General features: G+C 45.6%; 1 non-coding gene across 1 annotated transcript; it reads right to left on the bottom strand.

Annotated features, from left to right (window-relative positions):
• Positions 1–2,153: 2,153 nt before the first annotated feature.
• LOC145533564 (U6 spliceosomal RNA) lies at positions 2,154–2,259 on the bottom strand. Its single transcript, XR_014074166.1, has one exon. It is a non-coding gene; the product is annotated as a U6 spliceosomal RNA (small nuclear RNA).
• Positions 2,260–12,875: the final 10,616 nt, after the last annotated feature.

Genomic DNA, 12,875 nt, shown 5'->3' with positions numbered 1-12,875 from the left:
AAGCACATGGTATAAAATTCAAAAACATCACCCAGGATGGTTCTGCCCGCCATTCTCCTGTCCCCAGCTTTGCAGGTTCTATTCCTGGTCAGGGAACTAAGATCCCACAGTCTTTGCAGCCAAAAATCCAAAACATAGAGGAGAAGCGATGTTGTAACAAATTCAGTAAAGCCTTAAAAAATGGTCCACATCAAAAAGTCTCAAAAAAAAAACCAAGAATCAGCAGACATTTGAAGAGGTAGGAGAAGAGATGTCCAAGCCGAGAGAATGGTGAGAGCAATGGCCCTGAACTGGACCTGCGTTACTGGAGAGAGGGGAGCAGAGGAGATCAGTGTGGGGCCTGGGAGCTGTGGAAGGAATTCCGATGTCACTCTCTGTGGCCTGGGTATAAGTTTCGAGTTGGCTAAGATAGAAGTGAGCGTCGTCTTTTTTTTAATTTAAATAAATAAATTTCTTTTTAAAATTTATTTCTTTATTTATGTATGGTTGTGCCGGGTCTTCCTTGGGTCTTCGCTGCTGGATGTGGGCTTTTAGTTACAGCAAGCAGGGGCTACTCTCTAGTTGCGGTTTGTGGACTTCTCATTGCAGCGGCTTCTCTTGTGGAGGAACGTAGGCTCTAGGGCGCGTGAGCTGCAGTAGTTGTGGCACACAGGCTTAGTTACCCCACGGCAAGTGGAATCTTCCCGCACCAGGGATCGAACCCGTGTCCCCTGCATTGGCAGTTGATTCCTTAACGGCTAGACCACCAGGGAACTCCAGGAGTGAGCATCTTCTGATTTGTGTTTCATAGAAACACTCTGAGGAGAGCTATTTAGGGGCCTGAGGGGGCAGGGAGGTGAGTGAGGTGGTGCCCATGGAGTTTGGGATGGTTAAGGTCAGGAGCAGGTGGAGGGGCGGAGGCGGTGAGGAGGGGTCCATTTGGGTTGTTTGGGAGGTGGGTGGAGCCCAGCGAGGGTCCCAGTCACAGGCTCTGATGGTGTCTTGGCAGTGTTAGGAGTCCCGTCTTTGTGATTCTAAGATTAACTTGCATGCTTGTAACCTGGCACGGAGTGGGCCCTTTGGACGTGTTTGCTGAAGAGATGACTAAGGAGAGAAAGGCCCTTTGTAAATGGAGACGCGCCCTCTGAGGAATGGCTGCAGCCTCCCCTCCCCCTGCCTCCCTCCTTACAGGGACACTCCCCTCCCATCATCCCTGTCCTTGAATCGCCTCCAGACACATCCTGCTGTCCGGACACTGCTTCTGATAGGCAGAGGATATTCGAAGCTCAACCTTCAGGTTCTCGTATTTTCTTAGCCACGAAACCCCTTTCCCATGGAAGCCTGATATAGAAATGAGATAGAGAGTTATTTTATAATTTCAAACACCCCGACAGGATTCTCAGCACAGTTCTTGATATACAAATGATCCTTGAGAAACATGGAGCTGTGTTATTGAATGCCATAATTTCGAATCACGGCATTCCTGACAATGTGTTCTTTTTATATACCCAACAAAGAGCTCTCAGAGGCTTTCTACAGGGAAACCCAGCCTCTGAAGTCAATTATTCCAGCATTTGGTTTCCTTTGTATTCAAGCACAATCCTGCTTCATCCAGAGAAATATTTCCAAATGGTAAAAGTCTGTGTATATGTATGTTTTAAAACTTTTATATAATTAAAGTATACAACATACATTTTTAAAAAGTGCACCAAGCCTAAGCGTACAGCTCAGTAATCCTCACAAAGAGAACACCATGTCCCTGGCACCCACATGAAGACAGGGATCCTGGCCAGCCCCCCAAGCCTTCCTGTGCCTCTTTCAGTCATTCACAGCTCACTTCTCTACCGAGTAACCATGATCTTGACCCTTAACACTCTAGGTTATTTTGGTCTGTTGAACTTTCATAGAATACAGGGCATATTCATTTGTATCTGGCTTGTGTTTGAGAGAGTCATCCGTATTTTTTACAACTGGAGTCTGTTCATTCTCATTGCTGTATAGTGTTCCATTGTATGAATATACCACAATTTCAAAAAGCAATTTTTAAAATGTTTAAGTGTTTTTTGCATGTATTATTTTTTTCTTTTTTTATTGGAGTTTAGTTGCTTTACAATGTTGTGTTTTTTCTGCTGTACAAGAAAGTGAGTCAGCTATATGTTACATATATCCCCTCTCCAAAATATGAAAGTTTCATGAATTTGCACATCATCCTTGCACAGGGGTCGTGCTAATCTTCTCTATCTTTTTCCAGTTTGGTATATGTGCTGCTGAAGCAAGCACCAAGTAGTGATTAAAAAAAAAAACAGGTCACTAGAGGGTAGTGGGCAGGGACTGGGTCTGACCCACAGATAAGTTTTGGTTTATGCACTTAGTGTTTCTGTTCTGTTTTCACTTTCTTGGTTGCTGTTAAAAATCAATGTCTGGCCTCTCTTAGAAGATCCGCCATTGCTGGACCCCCAGTCTCAACTGCCTGGAGCTTAGTCCTGGCTGCCCCTTCTCAACAATGCTTTCCGTTCCCATTTTGCCACAGTCCCCACCACCGCCTATTGCACCAGCCCACCTTACCCACCAATATTGCACACCTGGCCCTGTAAGCATTTTATTTTTGTTAGTTACATATGACCTTTATTTTAAAAAAAATTATTTTATTGAAGTGTAGTTGACTTACAATGCTATGCTAATTTCTACTGTACAGCAAAGAGATTTAGTTATACATATATGTACATACATTCTTTTCCATATTCTTTTCCGCTGTGGTTTATCACAGGATATTGAATATAGGTCCCTGTGCTATTCAGTAGGACCTTGTTGTTTGGCCCTGTAAACATTTGAGTCTTCCACTCCAGCTCTAATTTAGCAGAGGTGGCTCCAATATGCCTTATTCTCTGGTCTACACTACATGCTAATCTGGCCATTTAAGTTAGAATATAAATTGTCTCCACTGGGTTAAAGTTTGGAAGATATATTTGAATGCTTAAAAAATTTAGGACTTCCCTGGCACTCAGCTGCTAAGACTATGCTTCTACTGTAAGAGGCACAAGTTTGATCCCTGGTCAGGGAACTAAGATCTCATAGGTCTCTTGGTGGTGCAGCCAAATATATATATAAACACACATATATATTATCATTATTACTATTTCAAAAAATGTTTTAAAATATATTTCATGATAATTGTTATTATCATTATTTCATGCGCGTGTGGTGTTGCTTCAGTCGTGTCTGATTCTTTGCAACCCTATGGACTGTTAGCCCTCCAGGCTGCCTCTGTCCATGGGATTAACCAGGCAGGAATATTGGAGTGGGTTGCCATGCCCTTCTCCAGGGGATCTTCCCGACCCAGGGATCAAATCCACATCTCTTATGTCTCCTGCATTGGCAGGGGGATTCTTTACCACTAGTGCCACCTGGGAAGCCCATTATCATTATTATTAATCAAAAGATCTTTTAAAATATACAGCTGACCCTTGAGCAACATGGATTTGAACTGTGTGGATCCACCTTTATGCAGATATTTTTCAATAGTAAATATTACAATACTGCACAATGCATGGTTGGTTGAATCCATGGTGCAGAACTGTGGATACTGGAGAAACCACTTCTATGGAGGAACCACTTGTAAGGAGGGCTGCACTGAGGATGGGTGCCTGTAACCCCGACTTTGTTCAGGGTCAACTCTATTCAAATGTATAGTCAAGGCCATAATTAAATATGGTTCTGATGATTTGGAATCAAATCCTGGCTCTATTACTCAGGAGCTGTGTGACCTCAGGTAATTGTGGTACCTCTCTGTGCCACAGTACAAAGGGGAATACTAATATTTACCTCACTGGGTTCTTATGAAGATTAAATGAGCTAATACTTATAACGACGTTAGACAAGCATCTGACACATAATAAATATTCAACATATGTTAGTCTTTTATTATTTTTAAATTTTGTGGGCAGACCAATCGTCTGACCTGCTCAGGTGACAAACCATCTCAGTTTGCCCAAGACTGAGAGGGCTTTCAGGAATCAGGACTTGCATTGCTAAAACTGGAAAGTTAAAGTTGCTCAGTCGTATCCGACTCTTTGCGATCCCATGGACCATACAGTCCATGGAATTCTAAAGTGGGAAAGTCCTGGGCCAAAAATGATCAACTAGTCACCCTTGGTCTGCCTGTCAGTGACCCCTCACTGTAACATAACAGACTGGGGCTCTTACTTTAAAAAAAAAATTAAACATTAACATAGCCATTTATTTATTTATGCTTATTTATTTGTGACTGCACTGGGTCTTCACTCCTGTGCACAAGCTTTCTCTAGGGGTGAGCAGGGGCTACTGTTCAGGCTTCTCATTGTGGTGGCTTCTCTTGTTACAGAGCACGTGGTCTCTAGGGCACATGGGCTTCAGTAGTTGTGGCGCACCCGCTTAGTTGCCTCATAACATGTGGGGTCTTCCCAGACCAGTGATGGAACCCATCTTCCCAGACCAGTGATGGAACCCATTGGCAGGCGGACTGTTCACCACTGGACCACCAGGGAAGTCCCACTATTAACATTTGGGGCTGAATAATTCTCTGTTGGGGAAAGGAGCTGCCTTGTTCATTGTGGGATGTTTAGCAGCATCCCTGGCCTGCACCCAATAGATGCCAGCAGCACCCTCACAACCAGTCACGACAACTGAAAACGTCTTCAGATGTTGCCAAATGTCTCCTGAGAAGCAAGATCTCCAGGTCGAGAACCACTGGCTTAACTGGGGCAAATTTAATGAATGGCGTGTTTACAGAGGTGTGGGCAGGCTAAGGGAAACTTCAAGGAGCAGTGAGGCACCCGGGGTCTAGAATGTGGGGAACTGATATCACCCCCAGACCTACAGGAGGGAGAGAGGGAACAGTGTCACTGCTCCCGGAAGGAGCTGGAACTGTCGAAGTGAGGCCGTGGAGAAATGCAGGCCCTGTCAAATGAGGGGATACGTGGCATAAACAGCCACGCTTCTTCCTCATCCTGCCTTTTAACCTCCCCTTGATGGCTCTCTTTGGCGGAATCCAGTGAGAAGTCAGGAGGCATGGGTGCCTCCTGGTGCACAGAACAGAGCCGATGAGGGTGTGTGGAGGTGCTGGAAGGACAGACAGTAACCATCACAGGGAAGCAGCACCAGGCCTCAGACACTGGACATTTGAGTCCGGTCTTGTAAATTGCGTAGGAGTTTTCCAGGTAGAGCAAACCAGGAAAGGGCATTTCACCCAAGGGGAACAGCATGTACAAAGGCATGGAGTTACAAAAGAGCCTGGCTCCCACTTCACTGTTTATTTAATCATGATTGTTTGTTTGATTGATTGACTCTGTTCTAAAACATTCGAAAGGTACAAAAGGCATAAAATTAAAAGTAGAGCTTCCTCCCACCCCTGACCCCAGCTGCCCAACTCACCTCCCAGAGGCCACCTTTCCCTCCAGGCTCCTCTCACTTCTAGAAATAGTCAGTGGAAATACTAGCTAGTAGTGTATATGACGTGTGTCACAAACTCCTAATCTGACTCAATTTCACAGATGTTTGTGGAGACCCTGCTGTGTGCAGAGAAACAGGTGCCGAGCTCTGGCGTTGAACTCCACGCCCAACCCTTCACAAAACACCATGTAGTTTTAGGCACATCACTCTCAGCTTCCCATATCCTCTTCCAAGAAAGGAGTGAGTCTCCAAGGGTCCTGCCAGCTCTGTGGGGTTTGCCCATAGTTGTGTAGTTCAACTGATGGTTTGTGAATTAAATGGAATTAAAGCTCAACCTGGTAGCTCAGACAGTAAAGAATCTGCCTGCAATGCAGGAGATCCAGGTTCAATCCCTAGGTTGGGAAGATTCCCCCCTGGAGAAGGGAATGGCAAGCCACTTCAGTGTTCTTGCCTGCAGAATCCCATGGACAGAGGAGCCTGGAATCCATGGATCCATGGGATTGCGAACAGTCGGACATGACTGAGCAACTAACACTTTCACTTTTTCAAAGCTGAACCACTGGCAAGAAGCAAATTGTAACAAAAGAGCCTTGGGTCTCTCTCAGGCCCACGTATTGTCATTTTGGGGATATGAATAAGGTTTTTGTCTCCAAAGACATGCTCTTGACTGAGCCAACAGAATCGTCTAAGAAGAGAGTGCCTACAGTACTATAACCTTGAGCACGGGCTGACTTGGGAGCTGCTTGGCTCCAACCAACTGGGTGACACTTAGCCTGGCTCTGAGCTGCCCAGGAAAGACTAGACCCTGCTGGGCTACCCCTAGCTGGTGTGTGAAGCTCTTAGGGGAGTTTAAGATCAAAAAGAGGAACTGGGAAGGCTATCAAGCTACAGTTATAGGGAGCCTGATGGCCAACTGGTACACCTGATGGTACCTGGAAGCAAGCAAACAAGTCTGGACACTATTTGCCCAGCCAGAAGCCCAGAAACCAGAGCAACCCAGGTCACCAGGAGCAGACGAGAACAAGGCTATTCCTTACCTCTGTTCTTCCTTTCTGATCTGTCTTGTCACCGTAAGACTGGGTTCTTTTCTGACAATACCTGTATTTCCAGCACTTGGGACAAAGTTGCCTACCGCAGATGGACCACCTGCCTTGTTTTAGATGCTGACCACACACCAGCTCTCAGCTCCTGGCTACTTTGCAAGGAAGGTCTTGATGACCCCCACTTTGCAAACAAGGAAAACTGAGGCTCGGAAAGGAGAGACGCAGGCCATTGTGAGGTCAGGGATTGTAAATATATATAGTGATATCAACAGGCATTTTGTGTTGGAGAGGTATGGAGTTTTGAGCATAGAGTCAGACAACTTTAGAAGTCCAGGAGGGCTGGGTTCACAGGTTACCAGTACAGTTCACACCCGCATCTGATCACCACACCACAGATTAAGCGTCTCTCTCAGGCCCATTTCCCATGCATTCAGGCCTCTTCTTCTCTCACCTGGCATCTTGTTCCAGTCTCCTCCCTGGTCTCTCTTCTTTCCAAAACTACAAGCAGCAGCCAGAGGCATTTTTCTAAACTCGAAGCAAACTGTGTCACTCTTTCTCTTAAAACCCTTCATGGCCTCCCCTTTGCTCTCAGGATAAAGTTCAAATTCCTTGACATGGTTTGCTAAGTCACCTGTCATCTGGCCATAAGTCTCTTGCCACTCTGCCTCTCTCCAGCACCCCCACCCCCAGCTCTGCACCAACTCGGACAAACCTCAGTTTAATTTACCAGATATGCCACATACTCTCTCTCTCCCTAACCCCTGGACCTTTGCACTTGCTGTTCCACTCACTTGGAACAGAGTGTACTCTAGCACTCCCTTTCTCTGGTTGAATATTCTCTCTCTTTTCCTAGCTCCTCTGGGAAGCTATTTCTGCTCACACCCCTCCCAAGGAGGCGGGGTTGGTGCCTCCTTCCCCACCCCCACCCACAGTTCTTGTCTACCTGTATGACAATTCACTGTGGGTCATACATGCCTATGTGCTTGCCTGTGTCCCCACGAGCTCAAGAAGCACAGGAGGGCAGTAACAGGGATCGTCTTTTCTCTACCAAGCCCCTGGCTCCTGACATTGTGCCTGGAAAAGAAGAGTTTCTGAACAAAAATATGTGTTGGTGTTGTTGTTCTGTTCTTAGTCACATCCAGCTCTTTGTGACCCCAGGGACTGCAGCATGCCAGGCTTCCCTGTCCTTCCACTGTCTTCTGGAGTCTGCTCAAACTCATGTCCACTGAGTCAATGATGCCATCTAACCATCTCAGGAGGCGACCGAGGATGAGAGGATGAGATGTATTGATAGATGATTCATACTATGTCAGAATCAGAGAATCACAAAGTCTTAGAATCATGGACTTGGTGAGACAGAAACCTAAAATCTCAGAGTCATATAATCACAGAATATTAGAAACACAGAAACTGAGAATTCAAGAAGCTTAGCATCTCAATATTGGAAGAATTCTTGCATAGTCACCTTGTCCAAGGACTGTTAGTGAATTCAGAAAGTCTTAATTGTGCCCTTCTATATTATTGAGTTTCTATTTTTACATGTTTGTATAATATTACATTTACACCTTTTAAATATTTATTTAAATGTGTTCTTCTATAATATTTATTAAGCACCTAGTCTTTTTAAAAAATACTTACTGAGCCAGTCATTGTGCTGGGCAACTGTTTTTGTTTTTTTTTTTTTTAATCTATGGCTGTATAATAAATTATCCTAGTTTGAAACAGCAAACATTTTTGACATCACAATTTTTGTATGATAGGGCTTCAGGAGTGGCTTAGCTGGGTGGTCTGGCTTAGGGTCTTTCATGAGGTTGCAATCAAATTGGCAGCCAGGGCTTGACCGTGGCTGGAAGATCCATTTCTGAGATGGTGCACTCACATGGCTGGCAGCTGACAGGAGGCCTCAGCTCCTTTCCATGTGGATCCCACCACAAGGCTGCTTGAGGTTCCTTACAACATGGCTGCTGGCTTCCTCAGAGCAAGTAATCCAAGATGGCAAAATGAAAATCACCACGTCTTTTATAACCTAGCCTTCAAAGTCACACTTTTAAATTTCCACAATATCCTAGTGATTACACAGGACAGTCCTATTCAGTCTGGGAGAGAACAACACAACAGTGCATGTACCAGAAAGTGGGGCTCATTGGGGGCCATCTTGGAGACTGGCTTCCACAGCAGTGTTGAACAAGACTGACAGCAGACTAGAGTTGACAGTTCGGGCGGAAAGAATAGAAGAAGACAAATCGTTATACAAAGGAATAATTTCAGATAGTGGTAAGCACAATGACAAAAATCAAACAAGATGATAAGTTAGAGCAAGGGTCAGCAAACTATGGTCACTGGCCCAATCTGACCTGCTGCCGACTCTTGTCAATAAAGTTTTATTGGAACTCAGCCATGCCCATTCACCTTCATACTGTTTATGGCTGCCTTCATTCTGTAATGGCAGATTTAAGTACTTGCAACAGAGACCATCTAGCCTGCAATGCTTCATCTATTTATCTAACTTGGTCAGAGAAGGCCACTCCAAAAGGCAACATTTGAGCAGAGACCTGAATGGTTAAAAGGAACTGGCCAGGAAGCGAGTTGAGGAAAGAATGTTTCAGAAAAATGGAACATCAGGGTAAAGTCTGTGAAGCTGTGAGATGAGAACAGTTTTGGTGTTTTGAGGAAAAAAGGGGAGGCCAAAGGGTTGGAACAGAGTGAACAAGGGGCAGAGTGATAGGAGAGGATCTCAGAGAAGCAATCAGGAGCCACTTTACATAGGATGTTGGAGCCCTAGTGAGGAGGTTGGATTTGGTTCTAGGAATAATGGGAAGCCATTGGAGGGTTTTAAGATGTGAATGGGAAAGATGATGAGTATAGTTTGGCCCCATCCTCTGAATAAGACAGCGCCTCTACTGCCCCTGTAAGCACAGCTGTCCCAGAACTTGTGGGTCTTAGAAGATCCAGGTAAAGACCTTCAGTGTATTTTACTGTCTAACTACATGCTCAGGGCTCGGCAATCAGTCTGGCCAGAAAATCCTCTCCCTTGACCCACTTGGAGTCTCTGATCTCTCATCCCAGCCTGCCTATTCTGGATCTAGGACATCTGTGAAGTTGGAAAGGCCATTCAGTTGTTTTTTGTTTTTTTTTCACTTTCTTTTTTTTTTTTTATTAAATAAATTTATTTATTTTAGTTGGGGGCTAATTACTTCACAATATTGTGGTAGTTTTTGCCATACATTGACACGAATCAGCCATGGGTTTACATGTGTTCCCCTTCCTGGACCCCCCTCCCACTTCCCTCCCCATCCCATCCCTCTGGGCCATCCCATTGCCCCGAAGTCCATTCAGTTTTGAGTCCTGGATTCCAGACGTTTCCTGACACTGACTTACCTGTGACCGTGAGAGAATCAGGCAAACCCTCTGGACCTCAGTTTTCTCATCTGTAAAATAAGGTGAGAGTCCGGTCTGTTTGGGGCAAGACAGGCGATTAAGGGTGGGGTCGTGCTGAACATATGCACCATAGTTCTAGGCCGAGCCCAGAGGACATGTGTTGGCCCAGATTGGGGTGGGCTTGGCCAGGCTGAGGTTGCTGACTTGGGTGATGGGTAAAAGAGGCCATTGGTCCACTGGGTAAAAGGCTTCTGGCAAGCCCTCTCCTGATTGAATTTTGAACAACAGGGAAGCTTGCTACCTCCCAGATCCCCTTAGGGATGGCAGACTTTGCCTGGTGGGGAGACAGTGGAGGGAGATGGGAAATCAGTGTCCATGTACAAGTCAGCTTCGGATGTTAGAGCACAGGTTATCAGAGAGAACCACGCCCCCCTCCCTTATTTAACCCATGCCCTCTTTTATCCCTAGTTTTCTCACCTGTGAAATGGGTAGAATCCAACCTAAGATGTTTTAAGGTTGTAAGAGGCCCTAGCATTTTGTGTACTATTATGAAAGAAAACACACTGACAAGTAAGTTATGACATAATGCTTTCTCATCACTTAGAATTTTTATTTTATTTTTATTAAAGAGCTCTGAGACTTATTTAGATGTTATCTTTAAAAGCATACAACATCCTTGCACATTGATATAAAGGAGAATCTAAGTGAAATAAATTAGTTAAGAACTCCTAAAACTTCTTCCCAGTCAGCATCCAGCTCATCTAGATAACTTTTCTGCACAACATCTTCCTTGTACATATTTTTTCACACACTATTGTCCTCTATTACGGTTAAAAGACTTAATCACCCACCACTCCTTGAAAGAATGCTCCACTGTGGTCTTCAGGACTCTTCCAACCTGTTTACTCCAATTCTGCAGGTTTGATCCTGGGGTTTTCTTGCTCTTATTGGAAGATGTCAATGGAAGGTTTTCAGGAAGCAACCAGGACTCAAATCGTCCTTAAATCAGTGGTTTGTGTGGAATACAGAGGGGACAGTGGACCAGTCAGGCCACCGGAAATAACGACCAGAACCAACCAGGTATGACTGCCACCCGATTGTCAGATATGATTGATTTTATTAAAGACATATCCTAACCTCAGAGATGTCATGTGAAAAAAAAGGTGCATTGAAGAAGTAAAAAAAAAAAAATCACAGCCACTGCTTCCTGTTGGGTTTCTGCAAGGATGAAGGGTGGGAAGCATGGGACCAGCTCTGCAGAAGCCATTCCTGGGCAGCTCTCAACTGTCCCCTGACTCTCCTGCCCGGGGCATCGCCCTAGCACGGCTGCTCAGGTTTATGGCGACAATCGCTGCTGCTGCCAGACGTGATCTCAAAGCCATAAAGGCCTTTTACAGTTTCACTCTCCCCTGAGATAAGCTCAGGGAGCCCTTCTCAAGGCCGGGGAGCAATTTCAGAGCCACAGGGGGAGGGGCCGGGGTTGCACAAGTCGGGGAAATGGAACAGGTTTTATGGCCCCGACTTCTCTAAAAAAAAACTGTGTTCTCATATCCTCAGTTTGAACTTGCTGGTGACACCTCAACACCTGGAGCACGATGACATTCATTCATTCATGTGTTCATTCATTCATATGACAAACAGAGAAGAGAGTGCAAGGCACACCGCTGCGACGGTCTGTGTGGACCCAGGGCAAGTCACTTCCTCTCATCTGTGAATCAAGTACGGTTCACTGAACCTGCCTCCCAGCCTGCTGAGCCAGCCAGGGGAGACAGGGAGTGAGGCAGCACCCTCAGCACACAGTAGGCCCGCAACCAACATTGTCTGAATTGCCTTCCCTCTCCATTGACATCTGTCTCATCTGTTCTTGGTCCCTTTTCCTCCTTCTTTCTTTCTTTTTTAAAAAAGTATTCAATTTTGTTACAATACTACTTCTGCTTTATGTTTTGGTTTTGGGGCTGCAAGGCAGGTAGAATCTTAGCTCCCTGACTAGGGATCGAACCCATATCCCCTGCATTGGAAGGCTAAATCTTACCCACTGGACCACTGCGGGAGTCCTCCTTTTCCTCTTTCTGACCAGGATGGTGGAGGGACCCAGACTGCAGTCACCCCTACAGCGCTCTGCCGCCTATACATCCTCTTTTAAATGAGTTCAAGCAACTCTGGCTGTTTTTCTTTTATTTTTAAAAAACTAAGGTATTAATTTCCATATTCTAAATCCGACTCCTTTTCATGCATGGCTCTGCAAGTTTTGGCAACTGTATATAGTGATGTAACCCCCACCACAGTCAAGATACAGAACATTTCCATCACCTCAAGACCCCTCCCCTATACTCCTTTGTATTTAAACCCCCTATCCCAGCCCTAGCCCCTGGCAACCACAGCATCTGTCCTGAGAGTTTTTGCCCTCACGTCAAATCCCTCTCCTGCTTCTAATTTTATTTGCCAGAAAGAGCGCCCCAGGACCTCCTAACCCCAAGTGTTCACCTGATTAGGGAAGGCCCACCAAGGATAATATCTACATCACAAAGTCACTGGCTTGGGACCTTCATTATGCCTGCAGAATCCCTTCACAGAAGCTCCTAGATTCGTGTCTGATTGAGAAGTATAGAGAAAGTGCACAGAGACCAGGGGGTGGGTGTCTTTGGCGGGGGGGCCACCTTAGAATTCCACTTACCACACCAGTCTATTCAAGCTGTCATTCTCTCTCCGCTGAACCACGGCACAGATCACCTCTGGGCTTTTCTGCTTCCATTCTTGTTCCTTGGAGTCCATGCGCTACACAGCGAAGAGTGACCTTTTAAAAACATGAATCAGATCACATCACTTCCCTATTGGAAAACGTCTGAGAGTTTCCCATGGACCCCAGAATACAATCTGTGATCATTCTCATGGCCCCACCTGGTCCTGCCCACCTCTCAGACTCCATCGCCTCCCATTCTGCTCCAGCCACACTGACCACTGTGCTCAGCCTCTAAGATGCTCAGCTGGCTCCTGCTGCAGGGCTTTTACACTTGCAGCTACCTGGCATTCTTTTTCCCCAGTCCCTCC

This window comes from Giraffa tippelskirchi, chromosome 13 (assembly GCF_054371585.1).
Source record: "Giraffa tippelskirchi isolate mGirTip1 chromosome 13, T2T-mGirTip1v1.2.pri, whole genome shotgun sequence".
Lineage (NCBI taxonomy): Eukaryota > Metazoa > Chordata > Mammalia > Artiodactyla > Giraffidae > Giraffa > Giraffa tippelskirchi.
Note: the sequence above shows the minus strand (reverse complement) of the source record. Positions and strands in the feature narration are given on the sequence as shown.